The sequence below is a fragment of the Hyperolius riggenbachi genome, chromosome 5, assembly GCF_040937935.1.
Source record: "Hyperolius riggenbachi isolate aHypRig1 chromosome 5, aHypRig1.pri, whole genome shotgun sequence".
In the NCBI taxonomy this organism is placed as follows: Eukaryota; Metazoa; Chordata; class Amphibia; order Anura; family Hyperoliidae; genus Hyperolius; species Hyperolius riggenbachi.
In genome coordinates this window covers 112,565,341-112,592,805 of record NC_090650.1, presented here as the reverse complement: position 1 = coordinate 112,592,805, position 27,465 = coordinate 112,565,341, and the positions used below count along the sequence as shown (strand labels likewise).

Sequence of the window (27,465 nt, the reverse complement as noted above, 5' to 3'; positions counted from 1 at the left end):
TCAAACTATAATATGGATAATTAATCAACAATAAGATAATGAACCACCAATATGTTTGCATAAAATAAGACATAACCAATAACAACCAGTAGTGTGCTCTCAATCCTTGTTACTGACTGCAGCAACGGATGTGATGACAACTAGAGGAGGATTCCCAGTAGGGGGAACCAGTCTGGCCAGAGAGGCGAGGGCCTGGCAAGCATTCCACAAGCGGATACTGACCTTTGAGTGAGAGGATCTGGTGATTCACATACTGGAGGTTAAGCTTGCATACATTCTGATAATTACATCATTTCTTTGATATGCTGGGGAGGGCTGTCTGATTTAAAGAGACTCTGAAGCCTCTTTAAAAATCAATTTTTACCTCTTATTGATGTTAAGGATCTATGCCGCTGTAGCTCTGCCTCAATTTTCGTCAATCTGCCGCGGATCTCCACCTCTCCCCCGCCCCTCTCATTGAAGGAAGACTGAGAGGGGCGGGGAGAGGCGGCGATTGATGCAAGGAGAGGCAGAGCTACTGCAGAAAGCTCTGCCTTTACCAGGAAATGCTCCCCATTTTTTTGCCCCGGGGATTTGAGGGTGATAAAACCCTCGTTCGACCGCAGGATAGCGGCGTTTTAGGTCTGGCATAGATCCTTAACATCAATAAGAGGTAAAAACTGATTTTTAAAGGGGAAATGAAGTAAAAGGTATACAGAGGCTGCCATATTTATGTCCGTTTAATCAATACCAGTTGCCTGGCAGCCCTGCTGGTCTATTTCTCTTCAGTAGTATCTGAATAACACCAGAAACAAGCATGCAGCTAGTCTTGTCAGATCTGACTTTAAAGTCAGAAACACCTGATCTGCTGCATGCTTGTTCAGGGGCTATGGCTAATAGTATTGGAAGCAGAGGATCAGCAGGGCTGCCAGGCAACTGGTATTGCTTAAAAGGAAATAAACATGGCAGCCTCCATATACCTCTCTCTTCAGTTGTCCTTTAAAGAGGCTTCAGTCTCTCTTTAAGGCATTCGGCATGACAATAAACTTTACGCTGTCTTTTTGCAGTGGCGTGTTATTCGCAGCACCAGTGTAGCATGGGGCCTCGCCATCTCTCTCTCTATAGAGCCTCAGGTACGCTGATCTTACACAGACTGCTCCCATAACATCATTCTGAATATTACCAGCTGTGCAGCAGATGATGGAAATTTAATATGAGGAGTGATTACAGGTATATAAACATGACAGTTCAAAAATTCACAAACCTGCTGGGGGCTTTTTCTATTTACATATGTTAAAAATCCGAATATTCTTTCAAGCCTTAACATCTCCTTTGGAGAATTGACTGCACTGCGCACACCTTTAGCAATGAAATAATTAAACACAAATTCCGCTTTGATTTCCAGGCACAGTGGATTTTACTAAACACGGTTCATTTGGTTAAGATCACAAACCTCATGTGGATGAATAATGTAAATACATCATCTAATGGGATTGTCAAATACAGTAAAGATGTGTAGAGTAGCTGGCCCCAAGTAAAACTAAATTAAACAGGAATGGTGCGTTCCACGGGGATGATCATGCTAAGGTCTTATTGTATTTTACTAATTTAGCCATAAAATGCTGCTGGATTGATTGGATTTCAAAGCAAAGTAGCAAGCTTGATTTGTCACATTTGCTCTGTAGACTTCGTGTTGTGGGGCAATCAGAGTGCTGATATTATATGATGTTCCAGAATATCTTTCACGTTCCTTTTAACGAGGACAGATTTATTGCATCTTGCTTGCCTAGTAATAGTTTTCGCCCTTGGGGTAGGAAGCAATGAGGCAATGAAAAGCACTTTTCTAATTCTATTCCGATTTTCTCTGAGAGGTAAATCCCAATCCATTTTTCACTGGGGAGGAAAAAAAAACACACATTGTAATCAATTGTTCACAGCAAAATATCAAAGGTTGAAGCAAACATCGCTAGGCTAATTGGCTTTCCATGGGAGTATTTTGAAATTGAAAACATTAGGTGCTTGCTGAAGTAAAGGGGAGGAAACGCTATAATATTGACAGATCACTCAGCAATAACAAATACCCTGATCTATATCCTAGTTATTTATCTAACGCACTGGATAATACAGGTTTCTGAGATGTGGCAGAGGCAGAGCCTCTGGTTCAGACAACAATTTGCAGGTGCTGAGGGTTAGGGTCATTGATTGAGAAACTTTTATTATTCAAATTAAAAGTTAATTAAACGTATGCATATACTGTAGGAGGCTCACATTTCTTTGCAGCCTCTGTGAAAGATATGTAATTATTTGTTCTGTAACATAATGCTTTGACCCAAACCTATTTCTGCCATGTTCTATATGTCTAATTAAAGCTCAACTAAACTCAAAATTAACCTGCAAGGATCCCCAGATGAACAGCAGTCTATCTTCATGTCCGATACCCCAATATGCTCTACAAATGTCATCTATAGTCAAGACCCACATCTTGACCATAGATGAAGTATGAATAGTGAAGACCCAACAGTCTCCAAAAATGATAAAAAAATTGAATCTGAACAGGAGATATACAGGAGAAAAGAAAGTAGATGATATTAGTCCCCCCGCCCCCCCCAAAAAAAAAAATTAGAATAAAAAATAACCATAAAAAAACAAACTTGTCCAGACAAAAGGAAATAAATATGACAGCCTCCATATTCTTCTCACTACAGTTGTCCTTTAAAGTGGATCCGAGGTAAACTTTTACTCATTGCATAATTGTGTTCCTTTCATATTGTTTATAGGGCATTCCTCAAGCCAAATACTTTTTTGTTTTTATACTCTAATTCCCTATAAACGAATGAAGCCTCGCCCACAGCTTTTCAGAGTGCCTTGGCATTTTGAGACAGTAGCGAGGGCTTATGGGAGCTCAGGCAGTGCAGGAGGAGGGGGAGGTGTTACTAGCCAGAGATTTCAGAGGCAGAGGGGAGGAGGGAGGAGGAGGGGGAATTAGGTTTTCACAGGCTGATTGCTGGAGAGGCAGATCAGCTTGCCTATGTGTAACGTTTACAAACAACATGGCTGCTGTCATTGTATCACAGGAAGAAATAATCATATTCTGTTGAAGCTGTTTGCAGCTAGATTTGCTGTGTAAACTATCTAAACTTTAGATAAGATATAAAGACAAGTTACTTGTTATAGTTAGTTTTTCATCTCGGATCGGCTTTAAGCCTTTACAGATAGTTTTATTGTTTATAGGCAGATGCAGTACAGTCATTGATCAAGTTTTACCATGTATAAGAAACTAACGTATAACCAATGATTAAGCTGATTTATTTTACTTACTTTTAATATTACGTACTGTCTGAACATTGACATGCTGAGTGACCATACATGCATATAAGAGGGGCTGTAAGATTTTTAACATTTTCTGGATGGCAAACTCAGCAGTATCTTGGGAACAGAAATAATTAGGTTCATTCATTGCCACATTGTTCTCCATCTGGACACTGCTTATGGTGCACTATACAATTAGAAGCATTGGAGTGTATACAGTGAGGCTGCATTAGAAATGTATCTGTATTCAGCGAGTATTGCTATTTTTCCATAGCTTTATGCAGGTTCTTGTAAAATAATTATTCAGTGTACCTAACCTCAAATGTATCTGATATATCAAAACAATTCTGTATTCCAGGATCATTTAAACGTAAATCTTCATGATGGATATGTTCTCTATATGTATGACCTAAGAGAATGCCACTTAAAGCCAATGGGTACCGGTAAAAAAAAGAAAAAGCCAGATACTCAGCTAAGGAGAGGGAAGCTCGGTCCTAATGAGCCTTCCCTCTCCTCTCCCGGTGCCCTCGGTGCTGCGCTGGCTCCCCCGTTCGCGTCCGCCGCCGCAGGGACTTCGGAGGTCTTCGGGAGCACTCGGGCTTCCGAAGACGGGCCGCTCCATACTACGTACGCGCGAGCGCGTCATAGAGGGCGCTCGCGCATGCGTAGTATGGAGCGGCCGCGTCATCGGGAGCCCGAGTGCTCCCGAAGGCTTCCGAAAGCTCCCTTCGGCATGTGGAAGTGGCAGTATTTGACCGAACTGGTCGAATACTGCCACGGGGGATCCTGCGTGGGACCGGGCACCGGGAGAGGAGAGGGAAGGCTCATTAGGACCGAGCCTTCCCTCTCCTTAGGTGAGTATCTGACTTTTTCTTTTTTTTACCGGTAAACATTCACTTTAAACCAAGCAGTGACCATCAAGTTATTATTATATATTTAATTTATATAGAGCCAACATATTTTGCAGTGCTGTACAATGCATAGGATTACAGACAATGATAACAGGGGTGACCCACAGCACAATACTAGAGATGGCTCGAACGATTCAACCGCAAACCGATTTGAGCGAACATCGCTGGTTCTTGTTCGCGGTGAACTGCGAACTATATGCGAGTTCAACCTGCCCCCTATACTGCATCATTAGGCTCAACTTTGACCCACTACATCACAGTCAGCATACACAGGGCAGCGAATCAGGCTACACTCCCTCCTGGAGCCCCCCCCCCTTATATAAGGCAGCTGCGTCAGCCATTATCTCACTTGGTGTGGCTACAGTAATTAGAGAAGGGAGAGGAACCTGCTGTATACATAGAGAAAGCTTAGTTAGGCTCTCGTTAGGCTTGTTAGCTTGCTCCTTGCTGATACTTATTGCTAAAAAGCACCCCAAAACAGCTCTTTTGAGAGCTAATGTTCTCTTGATGTGTTTTTTTTCTTGTGTGGCCCACTGACACTTGCATATACAGCCCTGTCAGTCGCAGGCAGCTGGCCCTTGCTAACTGCTCTACTGTGCAAGGCCCAGCACATTCAGTGACTACCTTTTCACTGCACCTGTGTGGGACAGCTGCATATTTGTAATACCAGTCACTGCATACCTGTTCATGTTTACTGCACCTGCGTGACAGCAGCATGCAGTGTTATATACCAGTCACTGCACCTGTTCATGGTACCTGTGTGTGTGACAGCTGCACATTTGTAATACAAACAAACACAGAACATTTATATCGCGCTTTTCTCCTGGCGGACTCAAAGCGCCAGAGCAGCAGCCACTAGCACGCGCTCTATAGGCAGTAGCAGTGTCTTGCCCAAGGTCTCCTACTGAATAGGTGTTGGCTTACTGAACAGGCAGAGCCGAGATTCGAACCCAGGTCGCCTGTGTCAGAGGCAGAGCCCTTAACCATTACACTATCCAGCCACTACCAATACCAGTCACTGCATACCTGTTCATGTTTACTGCACCTGCGTGACAGCAGCATGCAGTGTTATATACCAGTCACTGCACCTGTTCACGGTACCTGTGTGTGTGACAGCTGCACATTTGTAATACCAGTCACTGCATACCTGTTCATGTTCACTGCACCTGCGTGACAGCAAGCAGTATTATATACCAGTCACTGCATACCTGTTCATGGTACCTGTGTGTGTGACAGCTGCACATTGTATTGATACCAGTCACTGCATACCTGTTCACTGCACCTGCGTGACAGCACGCAATGTTATATTATATACCAGTCACTGCATACCTGTTCACGGTACCTGTGTGTGGGACAGCTGCACATTGTATTGATACCAGTCACTGCATACCTGTTAACTGCCCCTGCGTGACAGCATGCAGTTTTATATACCAGTCACTGCATACCTGTTCACTGCACCTGTGTGATAATGTGCACATTGTTATACCAGCAGTCACTGAATACCTTTCACTGCATCGGTCACTGCACAATGTATTATACCTGGGAGTCAGTGCATGCCTTTCACTTCAATGGATGGCAGATCTGCCCTCCATAACATATTCGCGTTAAAGGAAAGTGGTTCCATCTCTGGCGCACAGCGTTGGGTCGAGGGTCCATCTGACAACAGATGCCTGGTCTGCAAAGCATGGTCAGGGCAGGTACATTACTTATACAGCACATTGGGTCCTTCCTTGGCTTGGATGTGTGGTGGCAGCCGTTTCTCAGGCTCCCACTCCGGACCGGAATCGAACCCTGATTCCCCGGCCATTACCCATGGTCACCATGATGCAGAAAGTACCAAAGAGAGTTCACCACACAGTTGAATTAATGGCAGACTTGCCCTCCATAACAGATTCCCGTTAAAGTATTTTAAGTGTACTCATCATTATATAGGGCCTCGAAAGAGTCCTGTATTGTTATTTTTCGTCACTACCTCCCCAAGTCGGGACTTGCGTGCCGTGCCTGCTGCCTTCCTTGGATGTGTGGTGGTAGCCGTTTCTCAGGCTCCCACTCCGGACCGAAATCGAACCCTTATTCCCCCGCCGTACCCTTTCTTTAACAAGGAAGAGAAAGAACCATCGACAATCTGAGCAGTTATAAACCCCTAGACTACTGGGTGCACAGGCTTGACCCGTGGCCAGAGCTGTCACAATTTGCCATCCAACTTCTGTCTTGCCCTGCCTCAAGTGTCCTGTCAGAAAGGACGTTCAGCACAGCTGGAGGCATTGTCAGTGAGAAGAGAAGTGAGAAAAAAAGTATTCAGTACCTCACCTTTATTAAAATGAATGAGGCATGGATCCCGAATGAATGAGGCTATTGCCTGCCCAAAGACTAAGTCAGTCCTCACACACACAGCATCTCTGCCTGCACGCTGTGTGACTGCCTGCCCCAAGACTAAGTCGGTCCCCACACAGCATCTCTGCCTGCAGGCCTCTTGACTGCCTTCTCCGCCACCACCAACAGGGTCCAGGACTCCAGGCAGATTCCTAAATTGTTAAGGCCGCTGCTAGAAGCGGCCGCTAACAAAACCAATAACAATTTTTTTCTGGAGCGTGTACATGCCTGCCTAATTTTTGTGGCTGCACTGCAGCTGCAACAACAAAACAAAAGGCATGTACATGTGTCATTCCCCTTCGTGATCGTTACCTTGCCGCGGTGAAGGGCTTGTGTATCACAATGAAGCAATGACCGCCGGCTATATGAGTGTCTTGGGGGGTGGCACACCCAAGATAATAAGGTTGTTGCTTCATTGTGGACAGACCAAATTGTATCTGTTCACTGTTGTTCTATCATTGAGCTACCACAGCCCGGCAACCATACGGGCTTGAAAATCGCCATCGCCTGCTCTCTCTCCATGGTGTGCACCAGTCCAGCGCGGCCGCCACTACACAAACAGCTGCTTGCGGTGTGTTACACAGTGAGTTTGGTCTATCAGTGTGAAGCAGTACTCTAATTACACTCCCTGATTGATGTATACACATGCAAGATGTTTTAAAGCACTTTAGGCCTCCAATTTAGCATGCATAGTGATTTCTGCCCTTAAAACGCTGCTGTGTGTCAAATCCAGATTTTTCCCCGGGACTTTTGGCGTGCATCCCACTTCGCCATGCCCCCCTCCAGGTGTTAGACCCCTTGAAACATCTTTTCCATCACTTTTGTGGCCAGCATAAATGTTTGTTATTTTCAAAGTCCGTCTCCCCATTGAAGTCTATTGCGCTCAAACCAAAACTTTTGTGGAAGTTCGCGTTCGAGGTTTGCGCACCTAAAATCAGAGATTCGAGCCATCTCTACACAATACAGGTAATAGACAATAGATACAACAATGCAGGTGATAAGCAGTAAGATGCACAACACAATACTGGTAGTAATACAATGCCAGATCATACACTGGAGTGGTAGTGCTAATAATACAGGTTCACATATTCTGGGTAGGACATACAATCAAGTATGATGCACAAGGGGAGAGGGCCCTGACAAAGTCTTACAATTTAGAGGGAGGAGTAGTAACGCAAAAAGAGGGGGGCTGCATCAAGAAGTTCTCGGCAGAGAGAGTAAGGGCAGCGTCGTGGTGAGGTAGGCCTCCTTGAAGAAGTGAGCTTTGAGTGTTTTTTTGAAGGTGTTGAAGGCGGTGGCAAGCCTGATGGGCAGTGGGAGAGAGTTCCACAGGATGGGGCCAGCTCTAGTGAAGTTCTGTAGTCATGCATGGGAGTGCGAGATGCATGCGGTGGTTAGGAGAAAGTTGTTGGAGGAGCAAAGTGGGCGGTCAGGTGTGCATCTACTGACCAGGTCAGAGATGTAGGTTGGGCAGGACTTGTGTATAGATTTGTAGGCTAAGCATAGGACTTTGAATTCTGAAGCGAATTGAAAGCCAGTGAAGGGATTTGCATAGGGGAGTCGTGGAGAAAGAGCGGTGGGAGAAGTAGCTTAGTCTGGCTGCTGCATTCACGATGAATTGGAGGGGGCAATGTGGTTTTGAGGAAGGCCTGACGGGAAGGTGTTGCAGTAGTCTAGGCGGGAGATGATGAGGGCATGGACAAGACGTTTGGCAGTGTCTAGGGTCAGGAAAGGCCGGATCTTAGAGATGTTGTGTAAATGGAAATTGCAGGCCCTAGCAATAGTTTGGATGTGTGGGGTGAAGGAGAGGGCTGAATCCAGGGTGATGCCCAGGCAGCGGGTTTCTGTGGTTGGGCAGATGATTGTGCTGTTGACAGTGACATAGATGTCTGAGGGGGGTGAGACTGCACAGGGCGGGGAGATTAGGAGTTCAGTCTTATCCAGGTTTAACTTTCGGAACCTGGAAGACATCCAGGATGAGATAGACGAGAGGCAGGGGGATACCTTCTCCATGGTGGTGGTGGAGAGGTCCCTGGTATGGAGGTAAATCTGAGTGTCATCTGCATATAGGTGACAGTTGAAGCCCAGATAGGAGATACGGTAAGTTTGCCGATGGAGGTGGTATAAATTGAGAACTGCAGGGGGCGCAGAACAGAGTCTTGGGGGACCCCAACTGAAAGGGGGGTGGAGGTTGAGAAAAAAAACCATTGAAGTTATATATTAATTGTAACTATGGATGAGAGGGATCATCCAATTATACTCTCCTGGAATTTCCCAATATGCTGTTGAAAAGTACTAATAACATGCAAAGCAATGTAGTCAATGAAGAAGGCGACTTTAATTGCTGAAGAAGCCGGTGAAACTGCTGGGAGCCGCTTTGTCAAGGGACGCCACGCCGCCCTACTACACCAGCATGGCACGGGAATGTAAAAGGGCTTGCACCATACAGCCTGGCATGCAGCGCTTGTTGTCTACCTGGGCCACAACTGCATTTCCCCGTGTCCCCGGCTCAGTGCATGGACTTTGAACCATCTGCACCATCGCTGCTGCCTAATTTGGATCGTTCCTACAGGTGCTCTGCATATCCACTTCGGCTGATGCAGCGCTAATCCTGCAATCCATCTTGCAGTCTGCTGGACTCTGGTGAGACTTATTTGTGCCACTATTACAGACATCTGCAACACATTTGCAAATAATGTTTGCTGCTGAACTATAGTGAGACTGACTTTGCCAATTGCCAAACACCTGCATATCTGTTGCTTGTCTTCTGCTGCTTCAATTGCTACTAACATTGACTGCTTTACTTAATGAGTCTGCTGAATCGGACATGTTTTTTGAGCTGTGTCAATTTGAGGCCATTATCTGGGATACCATTTCCTCTGGAGACTAGACAGATACTTTTGCTTTCAGCTAGCTCACATCTGCAAACTTGGCCAGCAGTTTGGGCAGTTTGATAATATCTAATTTAATAGCCTGTGTTTAGGTAAACTTCCAAGAACCATAAGACACGACCATGTTTAGATGATTTCAGCACCTGGGCATCTTGAAACAAGAACCTAAAGGGTTACTTGTCTAAAGAGCTGCAGGGGAAATCTCCTTTGTGCCAGTCACTCATCTACTGTCTGTGGGTGTAGAGAAACTCATCCCTCCTGAGAACATATTGGATCCTTTTAGAGGGACTTGCAGGGGGGGAGACTGTTCCTATTGGCTCTCTGCTGCAGTCAGTCATGTGCTATCGCATGCTAAAGCTAGTTTCCGACACATCAAAGCTGTAGGTAAATACTGAACATGTTACTGGGCTTTACCACATGCTCTAATCTTTATGAAGTGACATTTACTGACATGTGTAGCGGTATTTACCTCACAAGTCGGTAGTTTACTTCACTACTCAGTAATTTTAGCTCGCTATGCGGTAATAGTCTTTATGAATTGACATTTAACTAAAGGTTCAATCAGCTGTTGTGAATTGAAGCCAATGCAGTAAAATTTGCGTCATAGCTATACGATTACAAACAGTCAAGAACAGACATCCTTATTTCTTTGGAAACAGGTTTTACTGGCGAATCCCCTTTCTCCCCTATGTCTCATTACTTCTAGCAGTATATTGCACGTTTCATATGATTATGCTTCAAGCCTATCCATATTAATTACATCTCATTTCCCCAATTGGAGGATCATTTGTTCAAACAGATTGATTCTCTGAGTAATAAAAATGGTTTATTTCTTCCTCTTTCCAATTTCCTTTCATTTAAGAGCTGCAATGTGTTTCAGATAGAAATAGAATTTTCTCTTTTTGAGAAATATTTCTACCTTTCATATAAACTAATAAACAAGTTAATAAGACCAAAGCTGTACATTATTAACTCTACTTGGTTTAGGATTTTAACAGCATAAAAGTTTCTAAATAAGCCTTTTTGGATATGACATAACTGATAAATCTATCTATCTATCTATCTATCTATCTATCTATCTATCTATCTATCTATCTATCTATCTATCTATCTATCTATCTATCTATCTATCTACAGTATCTATCTAGCTATCTACAGTATCTATCTAGCTATCTATCTAGCTATTTATCTAGAGTTGAACTGGTATGACACTTGTCTCTAACAGTTTACCAGTCACAGGAGATTTGGCATATCAGATGGAAAGAGATCTTATGAGTTTACTAGTATTAGGTGTATTAGTATTGAATAATACTCACAATCCAGGGTTACCTCCAGGCAACCACTGTATAAGCAGGTGAGGAGATTGTCCTGTCCTCACTCAGGAATAAGAAGTCGCTCTCTGTAGACGTGAAAAAGAAAGGGGTATCCCCCTCCACCAGGGGTGGATATTAAACGTATTGCAAAGGAGAACAGAGGCTTCAAAAGGATAAAAACAGTACTTAAAATGTTTAAAATGGCTTAGGAGGAAGTGGTGGACTTACCTTCTTCAAGCAGACACAACAAGCTGTGCATTCAAGACAAGGTAAATTTATTGGTACACTCCAGGGGTTAATCGCAACGCGTTTCGCAGGCCCAAGCCCGCTTCATCAGGCAATAAATGACAGGAGTACACAACAGCAAAGTGTCCGGATTACATCTGGCGCCTCAGTCTAAAAAATCCAAAGCACTATTGCTATAGATCCGTGCGCAGGCTAGATGGTTATCTCTCAATAGGGATCCGGACCCGATCCCTTGGGCGACATCACTGGGTCGAGACTGTACAGATGCATAGTTAGCTTACAGGCAAACAACGTGGTCTGTAGCAATGCAGGGGGAAGTGCCAATGGTGAGTGGGGAGCTCAAAGCTATCGGCCTATACACCAGGGGGATCGCTGGCCAGGTGCAGTCAGGGGCTGCTTTTTGCGTGCTGGATTATCGACAGAGGTGGTCTTTATTGGTTGCCACACCTCAGACAAGTTTAATCAAGCATGTTGTACAAGAGAAACAAAGAGTGTGTGTGCTCCCAAACCAGGTATCATCTGACTCATAACTGGTTGCATAAGTGTCTCTCGACAAATTTAACGGCATAGCAGATGCATATTGCATCTGCAAGCCGGAATATGTAGGGTCTAAACTGACTATTCTGTATTCTGCTTGTCCCTGCAGGAGTCATGTGTATGCTAGTATGGTCCTTTAGGGAATCTCCTTACTTACTTTTAGGTATGATATGAGACAGTACAAAATTCTGCCTTATTCAGCTATCTCTTTTGGGGCCATATACAATTCATTTTTTTTCCTGAGTTTTCTTCTAAGAGATAGTTTTTCATCTTGTTATTAAAATAAGCACTTTACAAATGAAGTACCAAAAAGTAGGCGAAAAGAACTATCAAAATTATTTTGCTTGCTGTTGGTTCAAAATGCATTTTTCGACAAGTTGCGGAAATATCACCTAAGAAAACTCAGGTGAAAAAGTTAACTGTTCGCCAACCTTTCTGATTGCATGGATAATGGCTGGAATAGTAGCCATGTCCACTGGTGTAGGAAACACTAAGGGCTCTTTCACATTAGGGCAGATTTTCTGCGTTTCAACGCAAAGGGTAAAGTTTGCGTTACCCAAGGTGAAATGAAAGTCCATAGACTTTCATTTTAGCTTTCACATATAACGCAGCCTTTTTGTGCGTTGCGTTACACTGCACCCAGGCGCAGTTTTTCGTTTTTAATCCGTTAACGCAGGCAATCAGTCCCAGAATGCAACAGAGGAACAATGTAGAAAGTTGAAAACTAAAAGAAAAAAAAATTACCTGCGTTTTTCTATGTGCAGTAACGGATTGAAAACGGATTAAAAACGCACACTCACTGCAGTGCAACGCATATCAAAACGCATTAAAACGCATACAACAAAACGTATGCTTTGAGCGTTCTCCAACGCAAGCTCTGATGTGAAAGAGCCCTTATACTTATTGGTAATTTGTTTCAGTTTCAGAGGCTTTGTCTTTAGAGACGTTTATACCATTCTTTAAACGGCATCAACTAGATTTAGTTTTTAATAGTTATCTCTTGTTTTCAAGAAGGCTTACATTTCTCATTAGGCAGGAAATGACCTGGAACTGCTTCAACATATGAAATTGTAAATTATCCTTCTAGAACTTAGCGTGGTGAGATTTGTTTCACTCCATTCAGTATTCGGATATTCAGGAATTGGAATCCTCCATCAGCTACCCTGGTTACAACGTTCGGCCTTTTGTGTGTCCAAGGCTAAACATTAGTTATTTTATAGACTGCTGTCCTTTCATTTTGGCTATCAACTTATTATATACTGACTTATTCTGATAATGTCAGTTTTTCAACTATAGATTGGTTCTTTAAAAAATGGCAGATTAGTCCATTTGTTCCAAAGGTGAAAGACAGATACGGGTTTTAGTTGGAGAGTTTGTGGTCCAACGTGAAAATAAACATACAATCCTTCCCTCTGGAAACTGTTCATGGTTTCATCACATCCACTGTTCCTTTCATGTTACTGAATCGCAGGGCAGTTTCTAGTTTTAATAGCATGTGCGTTTGATTTCACCCTGCTGCTGGTGGTGTTAAATAATATCGCTGGACACCGGCATTATCCTTGCTTGGGATGCGCATAGTGGCACCTATCTTTGGCGTTCAACACTGAGTGTCGAGTGCCAAAATAACCTGCTTCATAAATAGCACCCAGGGTGAGGGTGTAACTCCCCCCCCCCCCAGTAGACTTGGGCACACTGTTGGAATGCAGTAGTTAGAGGTGCCTTCCAGCATTAGGTAACCGAGAGTATGAGTAGCAAGAGGTAGACTCCAGTATAAGTTAGCCAGATGTAGCACCCAGTATTTGGTAGCCAGAGGTATCCCTCAGTATGAGTAACCAGATGGGACACCCTGTGTAGGGAGCCAGAGGACCACCCCCATAGTAGGTAGCTATATTTATCACCCCTATATAGGTAGCCAGACAGAACCCACCGCATCAGTAGCCAGAGGAGCCCCCAGCACTAGGTAGCCAGATGCAGCCTTGCTTAGTATAGGTAACCAGAGGAGCCTCCAGAATTAAGTAGCATGATGCAATCTGCACCCAGTATAGATAGACAGAATAGCCCCCATATTAGATAGCCAGTGCAACCCCCTTAGGATAGGTATCCATAAATCCTCACAGTATACGTAGCTAGATGTACCCCCAGTAGTGGTAGTCATATGACCCATGCAGTATAGGTAGCCAGCTGTAGCCCCCACAGTATAGGTAGCCAGAGGTATCCTCCCAGTATAGGTAGTCAGATGACCCATGTAGTATAGGTGGCTAACTGTAGCCCCCCAGTATAGAAGCCAGATGTAGCCCCAGTATAGTTAGCCTGATTTCCCCCCAGTACAGGTAGTTAGATTTCCCCCCAGTATAGGTAGCCAGGTGATGCCCACAGTATAGGTAACCAGAAGTAGTCCCTCTAGTACAGGTACCCTGATAACCCCCCCCCCACCCAAGTATATGTAGCCAGATTACCCCTGCAGTATAGGTAGCCATAGGTGTCCCGAGTGGAGGCAGCCAAAGCCACCCATTATGGTGATTGCATCGGTACATAAGTAACTGTAGCCAGCAGAGACACACGTGATCTGTGTTCCTCTTCCTGGACACCAATAGCTGTGGTGTCAGTCATTACTTAAAGGACAACCAAGGAGACATGTGACATCATAAGATACACATATATATGTAGAGTGCCGAGCACACAAATAACTAGGCTGTGTTTCTTTCTTTTTTTCTTTCTCTGCCTGAAAGAGTTAAACATTAGGTATGCAAGTGACAGTTTCTGTCTGGGTCGGGACCAGGTCAGACTGGGTCAGACTATAGCATAACTCTCACTGATAAGTAATTACAGCCATAGAATACTTTCCTGTAAATGGCTTCCTGGAGCAGGAAAGCGATAAAAAGGGTCAATTATTCATAGATTTGAGCTCTGACATACTTCAATGAAGGTGTCATTGAGCAGAGACAATGAAACAGTAAAACCTTAAAAACTAGATTGAAATATAAATTAAAACTGTGGGATATCTAAAAAAGTCATTATTAGGAGAAAGAGGATAGATACAATTGTTTTTCTCATCAGTTTATTTTCATCTCATATGTCCTTTAAAGCAGTAGGATCAGCCATACTATGCCAGGGAAAAAAACAAATACATAAGTAGATAAATACTTGATCTACTTACATAACACATGTATTATACTGTCCATGTTTTGATTTCAGTGAATGTTATATAGTAAATGACGAGAATTCTGTTCCTGGTGGGGGCCATGTCTTTTGCCCACAGTTAAGGCTAACTCGTGATGTCATCTCTGCCCTTTACTTTTTTTCTTTTCTCCTCCAATCGCTGAGTCACCTCAGCCTTGCTTGTAAACACAAGTGAGTAGGGGATTAGGTTTCAGATAAGCAGCTGGCAGGGAAATAAAGGGAAGAGGAGGAATAGATTATAGATAAAAAGAACCCCCAGCATGCAATTCTTTGGCAACGACTACTAAAGGGCCAGTGTTCCTTAAGTATGTGATAACTCCAAATCATAACAGCAGAAAACGTTTTGAAAGTTTTGAATGCAGGCTTAGCATCTTTATCACTTAATACACTCCGACCAGTTGCTGTTGAAATTTTATTTTTATGGTGACGATACCGCTTTAAACCTGCCATTGCAGCAGGTCACGTGATGCAGTTATGGAAACCAGGATGCTAAAGAGGAAGCCAAATGGCATGTCTCTTCCAGTCACAGATAGTGAGTTACATACTGTTTGCTCTTTTGTGCTCTCTCTGCATTCTCCCCACCCCAATGTGCATTTTCCCAACTACGATACTTCTTTATTTTATTACAGGGTTCTGTAAGTATATCCTTAAAATCCTCCGAATTCCAGCTACCCCAGCACACCATAGAATGGAACTGCATGTGCAACAACATATTTCTTTTGAGCATTGCTGGTCTGAACATGTAATAGAGAATTCGTTATGAGAAAAGCAGACTCCTCTTCTTGCTGACACTGATAAATGAGGATGCCTATTATCAAGGAACGGTGTTATTATTAGCAAAGCTATCCGTGTGGAGAAAACCCACACCACAATATAAGTAAATAGTATTAGTTATTGATCAGTCAGGAGAATGAGCCAATACAAAAGATTAGAGCAGAATATGAATTGTCTTCCCATCTTATTGAATGAGCAATTGTTTCAGCACAAAACGAAAAGCAAAGTTGTTGTTTTCAGTAGATTACCCTATAGTGTTCAGAAAATGATTATATAACAGAGAATGGAACCTGGCTAATGCTGCTTGTTGTATTAGTATTATTATTTTCTGTTAAAACTATGCTGCTCAAAGGATAGTAATGTCCAAACCTGTTTTACAGTCTTCCATGGTTCAATTATTTAATATAGGGTGGGACCATGATATTCAGACTCTGATACAATAAACGTTTTCAAAGAGATGATTATGCTTCATCTAAAAATACATTTTAAATCCTTGAAGCTGAACTGAAGTAAAAAGCAAAACACAACAAAGAGTTTCACTTACCTTGGGCTTCTGCCAACCCCTTGCAGCCGTCCTGTGCCATGCCGGTCGTCCACAATCCTCCGTTCAGCCATCTGCAGCTAGTTTCCGTTTCTCCGACGGGCCACTGCACCTGCACAGCCCTGGCCACGCGTAGCTTCATTAGTGTTCCCGTCCACAATATCGACATGCGCAGGATGCAATTGCGGACAGGAACGCGAACAAGGCTACGTGTGGCTGGGCTGCGCAGGCGCCGTAGCCCATCGACTTGACCGAAGTGAAACTAGCTGGCAGAGGGAGAACGGAGGATCGTGGAGCGCTGGCACGGGACAGGACAGCTGCAAGGGGCTGTCAGAAGCCCCAGGTAAGTGAGACTCTCTTTTTTTTACTATTTTCAGCTCCGCTTTAAAGTGGTATTATACTCCCAAAACCAAAATTTCAGTAAGTACTCTTAGTTATGTAACAGAACAATTGAAAGCAATCCCAGACATTCTCTGTGTGTAAACATGTATACTTTCACTGCAGACAGAAGTTCAAGATAGCTTATTTCTGTCTCAAAGGCAAAATACACTCTCTGCCTGTTGCCATTAGCCAGAGATAAGCTATCTTAAACAGCTCTCTGCAGTGAAAGTATACATTTGTTTACACCTGGAAGGTGTGGAATTGCTTTCAAATGTTCTTTTATGTAACTAACTTCAATTTTAGTTTTGAGAATATAACCCCACTTAAAAAAAATACCTAAAAATGTGTGCTTTCAAGTGAAAATAAGTCCAATAATATTTTGCAAACACAAGATGAGTCTATTAAAGGGACCCTGAGCTGTGAATAAAAACTAAATTTGGACTTACCTGGGGCTTCCTCCAGCCCCCCATAGCCTGCGAGGTCCCCCGGCGTCTTCCTGGTTCCTTCCGTGGTGCTGGTTCTGACTCCGGTAATCCGACAACTTCAGCTGAAATCACCCGTGCGCATCCCCGCCACGCACATTGCACATCATCACACCAGCCGGCATAAGAGTCCTGCGCATGCGTGGTTCAGTCTTAAAGAATGGTGCATGCGCAGGAGTCTTATGCTGGCCGGCGTGATGATGTGCAGCGGATGTGCACTTTTGCAACTTCAGCCAAAGTCGCCGGATTACCAGAGCCGGGACCAGGACCACAGGAGGGACCAGGAGGATGCCAGCGAACCTTGCAGGCTATGGGGGCTGGAGGAAGCCCCAGGTAAGTCAAAATTTTATTTTTATTCACAGCTCAGGATCCCTTTAACCACTTCACCTCAAAGGGTTTTTAAAAATAAGGAAAATGTATTTGATTTTTCTATGGGAAGGTGTATAATAGGGTATTTGGAGGTGGTTTTACTTTTTGGCCACAAGATGGAGATACAGAGTTAGTGTGTTCTAAAAATAGAAACAGAACCAAGTGTTTGTATTTGTTTATATTTGTGTAAATACAGGGGCATAGATACTCGTGCTCGATGAGGTGAACAGGTTTTTAATGAAGGTTTTAACCACCCTGGCGTTCTGATTAAATCGCCAGGGTGGCTGCGGGAGGGTTTTTTTTAAATAAAAAAAAAACTATTTCATGCAGCCAACTGAAAGTTGGCTGCATGAAAGCCCACTAGAGGGCGCTCCGGAGGCGATCTTCCGATCGCCTCCGGCGCCCAGAATAAACAAGGAAGGCCGCAATGAGCGGCCTTCCTTGTTTTGCTTATATCGTCGCCATAGCGACGAGCGGAGTGACGTCATCGACGTCAGCCGACGTCCTGACGTCAGCCGCCTCCGATCCAGCCCTTAGCGCTGGCCGGAACTTTTTGTTCCGGCTACGCTGGGCTCAGGCGGCTGGGGGGACCCTCTTTCGCCGCTGCTCGCGGCGGATCGCCGCAGAGCGGCGGCGATCAGGCAGCACACGCGGCTGGCAAAGTGCCGGCTGCGTGTGCTGCTTTTTATTTGATGTAAATCGGCCCAGCAGGGCCTGAGCGGCAGCCTCCGGCGGTGTTGGACGAGCTGAGCTCGTCCAGACCGCTCAGGTGGTTAATATTAGTATGATAACTGTTAAAAGAAAATTGATCTTCTCTAGTTAATATATACACTAACTGTTGCATTGCAAGCTAAATTTCTTGGATCAACAGCAAAATAAATAAATAAAAATAACAAAGTAGGAAAGGGCAGCTGTGGTGGTCATGAGGGCAAGAGTAAGGAATGTAAAGTGGCCAGTCATGCCTGCTACTGTTTACACTTACTGGCTGTCATCTCTTAGAATCTTACAGCGCTGAGAGTCCCTCCCTGTACCTTCTGCGTCTGCTTTGTGCTCTACAAAATTGAATATGATGATAATTATTATTAAACAATGAGTACCGTTTCAAATCCCCTCTCCTCATGCTCTGTGGGTTTTGGAGTCCCATTATATTCCTTATATCTCTTCTCTGAAGCTTGTATGCATTTTAAATACATGACATGGTAAGTAATTTTTCAGGAAGGCTGCTTCAAGGGTCTTTTACCTTTCCCCAAGCTGTCTCCTCCCCTCCCCATTTGTTCTGTGACCCAGCAGCATGTGCATACTCACGAACATTCTGACGGGTTATTGAACTGGTGCCAGCAAGGATGAAGAGAGAAGTCACAGACAGGAAGGAGTGCGTCAGCCAGACAAGTTACTTTGCTCTGCAGACATTACACTCTGCTGGGCCCACTGTGGGATCACTATAAATGTGTTGAGGGAGAAGCATGACGCCGACCCTAACGCTTCAGAAAAAGCAACACGCACCTGGTGTAAAATGTTTTTCCTGTCTTTGTTACTCTAAACTTAGATGCATCTTATGGTCAGGTGCATTTTATGGAGCAAAATGGGGGTATTAGCCAGACAGAGCAAATTAGTGGTATGAACTTTCAATTTTGCTGCTTGGGCAGGGGTGTAGCTAAGGGTGGGCAAGGGGGGACATATGTCTCCAGACACAGCACTGTGATGGCACTCAGCGCGGCTGCCCCACATGTGTGAGAGGCGGCTTGCTGGCCACCTGAAGTGCCACTGCTTCTCTCCCTACCTCTGCAGTGGAGTGAGTAAACATTAAGACTGACTGGCTCTGACGTTCCGGAGATGACATCATCTCTTTTCTGTTACCAAGGAGAGGATGCTGTGCACGCTGCAGAGGACAGATGATGGCATCACTAAAATGTTGGAGCCAGTGAGTCTTCTGCTGTTGCATCTGGCTATGTAGATGGGGGTTCATCTGGCTATCTAAACTGGAGAAGGGAGGCACATCCAGCTATATAAACAGCATTTGTATATTTGGCTCCACCCATGACCATGTCCACATTCTGCGTGTTCACACTCATTTTTTTGAAGGGGGAGGGCACAAAAACTGTCTTTGTCCCCGGGTGCTGAAAACCCTACCTATGCCTCTGTGCTTGGTAGATTGAAAAATGAACCAGTGTCAGTAAGATTGGTCCCACAATGTTGGCTTAAAAACTGCATTAAATGCTCCCCCCAGCCCCCCATGAAAAAAATTGCACAATGTTCAGCACACATGTCACTGTCTTCTCACATTTCTTTTGTTGCATTTGGGAACGACTACTTTGAACAAAAATGTAAAGTTTCTACATCAATAATATTTTCAGCACCTGGTCAATAAGTATAGGCTAAACTACAAGTGCATAATACAGAGCAAATTGATACCTGGATAGCCAGGTTTACCATACACACAGCCCTTTGTTCATCTGTCAGAAAACTGCTGATTTTCTGAAACAGGCATTGAGGACCCACATACAAGTAGGTCCTATGGATTTTCAAGCTCAGGCAAATCATGTGGTCAGCTTGTCTTGAGAAAGTGATGATATCAGCAAAAAACATCAACCCTATAGTTTGCTATTATGTTTTTGGGGATAGGGGTAGGGAACTACATGACTACTTTGAACAATAATTCAATATATGTTCTTCTCAGTCCTTGTTAAATAGATGTAGGCATAACAAATGACCCAGATAGCTAGTTTCACCATACACATAGTACTCTGTTTCTCTGTACAAAACACCACCAAACTGCTAATTTTCAGAGCCAGTATTGAAAATAATCTTTCTATTTCTTTTGCTGCCAAATGAAAATGTCATTACAGAGTAAAGACCTTTACAAATGTGACCATTTATATTGGTTTCAGAATGGTGTGTAAAGCTAAGCAAAGTAAATTTGTATGTATGAGATCAGAGATATATTTATACTCCATAAGATTTGTTATGTTTTATCTTTTTTCTTTACTCTGAGATAAGCAGATATATATACCACCAGTCTGAAAAATAACTCAATTTCCAATCCTTATACACTACGTTACTGGTTAGCCTTTGACACTGTGAGAATGGAAAAAGAAAACTTATTTGAAAACTGTTTTGAAATACAATGCAGTGGAAATAGACAATTAGATCTGTAAATGTACCTGTGCATGTACAGCATTAAAAGAGCGTGACTTTGTGCCGATATGGAACAAAGTATATATTAACTGTTACAAAAGTTACAAATTAAAGTGAACTAGTTGGCTGTTTTTTTTCTTCCCTTGCCCTTAGAAAAAAGAAGAGCAGCAAACTTTTTATTACATTTTACAGTCTACAAAAATGAGATCATTTTGCTTCTAGAAAAAAAGAGGAAGAGAGGAAAAAGGCAATGGCTATGTTAATTTTTATAGTCGTAGTTATAACATTGCTACTTCAATATCATCAGCACTCTGTGTCCTTTTTCCATGGCAATTTAAAGATTGAAATGACACCATGGGCTATATTGAATCTTTAATAAATGCAGACCAATCTTGTTCTTTGAGCTTAAAGAGAACCAGAGATGAAGCAACCTCATGTATTTTACCTTATAAATCAGTGGGAACATGACAGTAAACACCTAATCTGCTCTTTGTTACATTGTTCTCTGTTTAATTTGCCTGTTATCACCTCTAAGATAAGAATCCCGACTAAGCAGTCGGTCTGGCTTTGCTACAGAATAATTATAGCTAAGACTGTGTTCTTTGCTGTCTTCAAGTCCAAGCCTGCCCCCTGCTGGCTTTGCTCAGGAATCATTATAGCTGAGTCATTATAGCAAAGCCAGACTCAATGCTCAGTCCGGGATTCTTATCTCAGCTAGATAACAGACACTTTTAGCAGTGAGGATGGAACAGAGAGCATGGTAAATGTTTTCTCTAATGTTCCCACTGATTTCTATGGTAAAATACACAAGGGTGCTTCGTCTCTGGTTCACTTTAAGGACCTAGGAAGATGGCAGATGGCAGGCTACTTATATTCCATTGCATGAGCTATCCATTTTTGACAAAAGCATCGGAGATCAAGAAACTCAAGTGATGACTCGGGGAAAGCAGTCAGAAAAGTTTTTTTGATCTTTGATGCAATTTAATTTTGTAGCGTGCTGAAAGCTTGTTCCTGGCGGCATTAGCACTGTATGGTTTTCTGTTGGTAGTCGTTCACCATATCACAGAGTTGTTAAGCAGGTCAGCATGACTTGTACAGAAGTAGCTCATGCTGATCCCATAAACCAGAGTGATACGCACCATGAAGCTGGTTACCCGGACTCACCTCAGAGTGACCACACTGTTCATCCACTATTTCCTATTACCAAAGTCTGGAGTCAGTTTGCCAATGAACCTATCATTGTATTTTTTTTTACGTGCAAACCCTTGCAAACATAAGTGCCCCCCCCCCCCCCAAAAAAAAATAAAAATAAAGAAATTGTATGTTCAAAATGTGTCAAGATTGTGAAAAGCTCAGCTAAGGGCATATGGTATGAAAGACAATTTTTATTGGATACTAAACAGGACGATGCATTTCATGGGCTTGGCTTTAACTGTCTTGACTGTTAGCTGTCTGGAGCAAAGGAGCTCCTCAAGCTGGTCAGACCCGTGAACCTTATCTGAGAGCAAATTAGAATTCTGGAACTTTTATAAAGAGAACGTCTCAACGCATCATGCACCTAGCCAATTATTTTTGAAAGAGCAGTGGCCTCTCACATCATTAATAACAATGTACTGTAATGGTGTTGAGATAAAAACTGTTCTTAGCCTGGCCACGTGGCTTTAAGACAAATACACAGAAATTATTTCTTCCATGTGACATTTTTTTATTAAACGAATTTGTCACAGCATGTGCATGTGTGTGCTTTAAATGTAACTATTTGTAAAAAATTGTTTACTAAGGGGTACGAATCAGCGGTGCTGGAGACAGAGCCTGGAAGAGGTGAGTTCTCAGTGTAACCTGCACCCGCCGCTGTGCTGAAGCTCTGCAATAGGGTCCTTGCCCCCCCCTGCAGTGTGCCCCCCCTATACTGGACCCCAGGTAGACACTTGCCTCGCCCGCCAGGGCTGGTGTTGGCTTATTTTCACATGAATCAATTGGTCAGTTATTCAGACTTTTTTCAATTGTTGCAAAAAAGACAGTTTTTCACAGCTCTGGGCCTCTTTCTTGGGTTAGTAAAGTGCCTTTAAAAGTAAAAAGTAAAGCTCGGATAACATACTAATTTTAAAGCATACTGTCCATATTGTATCGCAGAATAATATAATAGGCCACATGCGATATGGTATTAAGCAAAATCATATTAAAATTCATAAAAAATGTACTGTATATTGCAGTGAGCCAACATACAGTCTGTATGCGCACATATGGTACGGCCGACGGTAGCTGGGTACAGGGTGAGCAGAATGATGGCTCTATCTGCTGCTGCTAAATTCCCCAGCGGTGGTAAATACTAATCTCTCTCCAAGTTGTGGACAATTTAGAGGAAGGTGTAATTTGAGGTCTGGTGATTGTTGGATCCAATAATTATTCTTGCTTGGGGCGCGCATCATAGTATTGCTGCTATGATGGCGCAGAGCGCCGAAGTTACCTGCTTTGATAGGTAATGTATCACTTACCTTCTTTTTAAATAGTTTTGAATTGTTTAATACATTTTTGGGCCCCTCCAGCAGTTGTGGTTTTCCAAGATGAGAACATCTTCTGTGTGTTGCTCCAAAGGGTGGCACATGAGACCACAGAAGTGCTTAGGCTGGCTGCACTGTATGTTTGGGCTGTCTAAATCATTTTGTTGCCTGGATAAAAATGGAATATTATTTGGCAATTAAAATACTGCACATATCAGTCTGTCGTCTACTGGTACTGCATTTCTAGTGATGTTAAATTTCTTAAAGCAATAAATGAAAATATTTAAACAGGAGCTGTACCAACATATAGTAACATGTAATACATTATTCAGGAGATCCATTTATATGTTATTGATCCTGGTTTAAGCATCAAAAACACTTTCTATATCTTTATATTGCTGTGTAGTGGTGTGTATCCCCACCCTCCTAGTGATGCTTAGTCTAGGCTAAAAAAATAATTTCATTCATTTAGTTATACTCAGTAAAGTTCCTCTTTAAGACTATTTTGGAACTGCCCTCAACCCAACACCACTACCGTACCCCTAAACTAACACTAGTGGCATCCTCGCTCTAAAAGGGTGGGAGGAGGTGCTCCAGTGTGAGTGTCAGCTGACAGTAGCAATGGTAATAGAAAAGAAAAATCTTATCTCAATATGGAGGTTCAAGAATTAATTTATTGGACACCAAAACAAACAATGTGTTTCTTGGGATTCACTCGCTTCTTCTGGTTAATGAAACATAGTCTATAAATAAGCATATAAAGAGTGCTCACAATCACATGCTAATTATACATACATTTTTTTTCCAAATATAAACATGATTAATAATAACTTATATAAAGGTAAAATTTGATAGTCAGACTCCTTACATACTAAATCATTCTGTGATCCCTGGCTGCAAAAACTCTATTAGTGTGTATAATAATAAATAAGATTGGCCTGAATAATTGAAATGCACATAAAAGTATATATATATCAATACAATCGAAAAAAGTATCATGTGTCTTTAAAAACTTTAAGTCACGCTCCACTATGATCTTGCTCATATGATCCTTAAAAGGGACAATGTAGGGGGCCGGGGCAAAATGAGTTGAAGTTACCCGAGGCTTCTAATGGTCCCCCACAGGTATCCTGTGCCTGCGCAGCCACTCCCTAATGCTCTGGCCCCGCCTCTGGTTCACTTCTGGAATTTCAGACTTTAACCACTTCGCGTCCCTGGGGTTTTCCCCCTAAAAAACCAGAACAGTTTTCTACATTTCACACTCTTCCCATTCATTAGCCAATAACTTTATCACTACTTATCACACATATATGATCTATACCTTGTTTTTTTCGCCACCAATTAGGCTTTTTTTGGGTGGTACATTTTGCTTAGAATTATTTAATTTTGAACAGATTTTAATGGTAATAATAGGGAAAAAATGAAAAAAGGAATTATTTCTCAGTTTTCAGCAATTATAATTTGAAAATAATAAGTGGTACTATAGATTAAACCTACAAATTTGATCTGCCCGTCTGTCCTGGTTATTACAGGGTTTAAAGTATGATCCTAGTACAATGAACGGCGACAATATATTATTTGGAAATAAAGGTGCATTTTTTTCCATTTTGCGGCTTTGTATTTTTCTTTAATTGTTGTGACACTTTTTAATTCTCCCCGCACCCTAGTTAGCAAGATGTGCTCCTTTATACCCCCCCTCCCCCATACTTGGCCAGATGTGCCCCGTTACCCTTCCCCAGCCCCAGATGTGCCTCTGTAAACCCCCCCCCCTTCAGTAAACCAGACGTGCCTGTTTATCTCCCCCCCCCATAGTTAGCCAGATGTGTGTTTATTATTACCCCCCTCCCCCCTTTCATAGCCAGGTGTGTGCCCTTTATGCTTCCCCCTCCCCCATTTATAGTCAGCTGTGCCCCTTTTAATTTGTATCCCCCCCCCCATGGATAGCCAGGTGTTGGCCCTTTAAGATATTTTATTTCCCCAAATGCCAGGTGCCCCCTCCACCCCCTCTGCAGAGCTAGGCGCAGGGAAGCATTACAAGTAAGAATCTCTCACCTGACCTTGTTCCACTAGCGATCACGATCTCCTCCCTGCAGTACCGCTGGCAGCTTCACTATGCTGACCGGATCGGGTCCCGGCTTGATGACATCATCAAGCCGGGACCCGGTTCACTCAGCATAGTGAGGCTGACAGCGGGACTACAGGGAGAGGATCGCGATCGGCGCTGGAACAAGGTCAGGTAAAGATTGATACATTGTAATCCTCCATGCTGCCCGATCGCAGCATGGAGGGGGAAGGGGGTTATCACAGAGGATCAGGCGGGGGGTGGGAGGATCGGAGACCCGGGAAGGGATGCCAGTGTAGTGTAGTTAGGGGGAGGGGGGTTAATGAGCCCAGGAGCGTGCTAGCACGCCCGCTGTGCTCATTAAATGACAGCAACTTATAATCACGTCATGTGGCTTTCACGAGCCACTTGCAATGACGTGATTATACTGTATGCGGGATGTAAACAAGTTAAAGTCTGAAAACCACTGCGCCTGCGTTGCCGTGTCCTCACTCCCGCTGATGGCACCAGGAGCGTACTGCGAAGGCACAGTATGGTCTGTGCCTGTGCCGTGTGCTCCTGGTGACACCAGGGGAAGCAAGGACACGGCAACGCAGGCGCAGTGGTTTTCAGACTTTAAAGTCTGAAATTCCAGAAGTGAACCGCAGGCGGAGCCGGAGCATCGGTGATTGGCTGCACAGACACAGGATGCCTGCGGGGGACCATTAGAAGTCCCGGTTAACTTCAACTCATTTTCCTCTGACCCCCCTACAGTATCCCTTTAAAGAGGCACTTAAGGCAACAAAAAAAATGAGTTTTACTCACCTGGGGCTTCCCTCAGCCCCCTACAGCTGATCGGAGCCCTCGCCGTGTCTCTCCGATCCTCCCTTCCCCGCCGGCGGCTACTTCCGGTTTCGCTGTTAGGACCCGACAGGTTGGAAACACGAGTGATTCTTCGCGTTCCCAGCCACAATATCTCCCCCTATGCTGCTAATGCGGCCTTCCTTGCCGCAATAGCAGTATAGGGGGCGATGTTGTGGCTGGGAACACGAAGAATCACTCGCATTCCCAGCCTGTCGGGTTCTGACGGCGAAACCGGAAGTAGCCGCCGGCGGGGACGGGAGGATCGGAGAGACACGGCGAGGGCACCGATCAGCTGCAGGGGGCTGAGGGAAGTCCCAGGTGAGTAAAACTCATTTTTTTTTAGACTTAAGGTTCACTTTAAGGCCAAATGTTGTTCCAAAAAATAAGCAAAATAACCTTTACAGAAAAACAACTTCTACTGAGACAAACAGCACACAAATCAAAAAACAAAAATTGGTCAAGATAAGTAATAGTGAAGTCAAGTTAAGCTTTTTTTTTTTGCTTTTACAGTTGTTTGTCAGATCTTATGTTTTTATGTTTTGCATACAGAAAAATTCATACAATCATCTAGTGAAAATGATGCCCTAGAACTGTCTACATCAGGGGTCCCCAACCCCTGGTCTGCGGCCCACTGCTGGTCCGTGAGCTGTTTTGTGCTAGGCCGCGGGTCTAGCCTCTTCTCTCTCTTTTTTTTTCTTCCAGCACAGCAGCATGCATAAGACTGTCAGTTAGTGGCGCTGTTCTCATTACAACATCAGTTGTGCTTCCTCTGAACAGGTCTATGCTTTAAAACTCTCTGCTGCATGCTGCTCAACTGAAAGGAAATAGAAGATGCCAGACCCGCAGTGGTAAGGCTGACTTTGGGGGGGGCACATCTAGCTGCCTAACCTGGGTGGGGGGCTCCAGAACGCGAGGGGCACATCTAGCTGCCTAACATGAGAGGGGGGATACATAACGCTGGGGGCACATCTAGCTGCCTAACCTGGGAGGGGGGATACATAACACTTGGAGCACATCTAGCTGCCTAACCTGGGGGGGGGGGGGGGGGCTACAGAACACTGGGGGCACATCTAGCTGTCTAACCTGGGTGGGGGGCTACAGATAACTGGGGGCACATCTAGCTACCTAACCTGGGAGGGAGGACACAGAACACTGGGGATACATCTAGCTAACTGGGGAGGGGGGCTACAGAACACTCGGGCTACATTTAGCTATCAATACTTGGGAGGTTACTACATAACACTGGGGGCAAATCTAACCATCTAAACTGGGGAGGGGGCTACCTAATACTGGTGGAACATCTATGCCTGTGGGAGGTTGTTTTTGAACACCACATCCCTTCCCCCCCAAAACCCCACGGTCCGTGGACAAGTATATGGACAGGAAAGCGCTCCCCGGGCCAAAAAAGGTTGGGGACCCCTGGTCTACGTGGTTTGGGGTATCGGACTAGTCAGTGTTTCTCGCTAACTGAACAGCTTCCCCAGTTTCTCCAGTGTGTTATTTAACCACTTCTGTATTGTTAAAATCGCACAAAAGTAAACATACCAGTGCGTTAGGGGACATCTCCTATTACCCTCTGTCACAATTTCGCCGCTCCCCGCCGCATTAAAAGTGGTTAAAAACAGTTTTAAAAAGTTT

The 27,465-nt window shown here is 43.8% G+C and overlaps 1 long non-coding RNA gene across 1 annotated transcript in view; it reads right to left on the bottom strand.

The window, feature by feature from the left end:
• Window positions 1-1,417: 1,417 nt before the first annotated feature.
• Window positions 1,418-27,465, bottom strand: part of LOC137519713 (uncharacterized) — a 44,269-nt gene continuing 18,221 nt past the window's right edge. The window contains exons 2-3 of the long non-coding RNA XR_011021090.1: window positions 22,917-23,090; window positions 1,418-1,872 (exon numbers count right to left, since the gene is read on the bottom strand). This is a non-coding gene — a long non-coding RNA (uncharacterized lncRNA). The remainder of the gene's footprint in view (window positions 1,873-22,916; window positions 23,091-27,465) is intronic.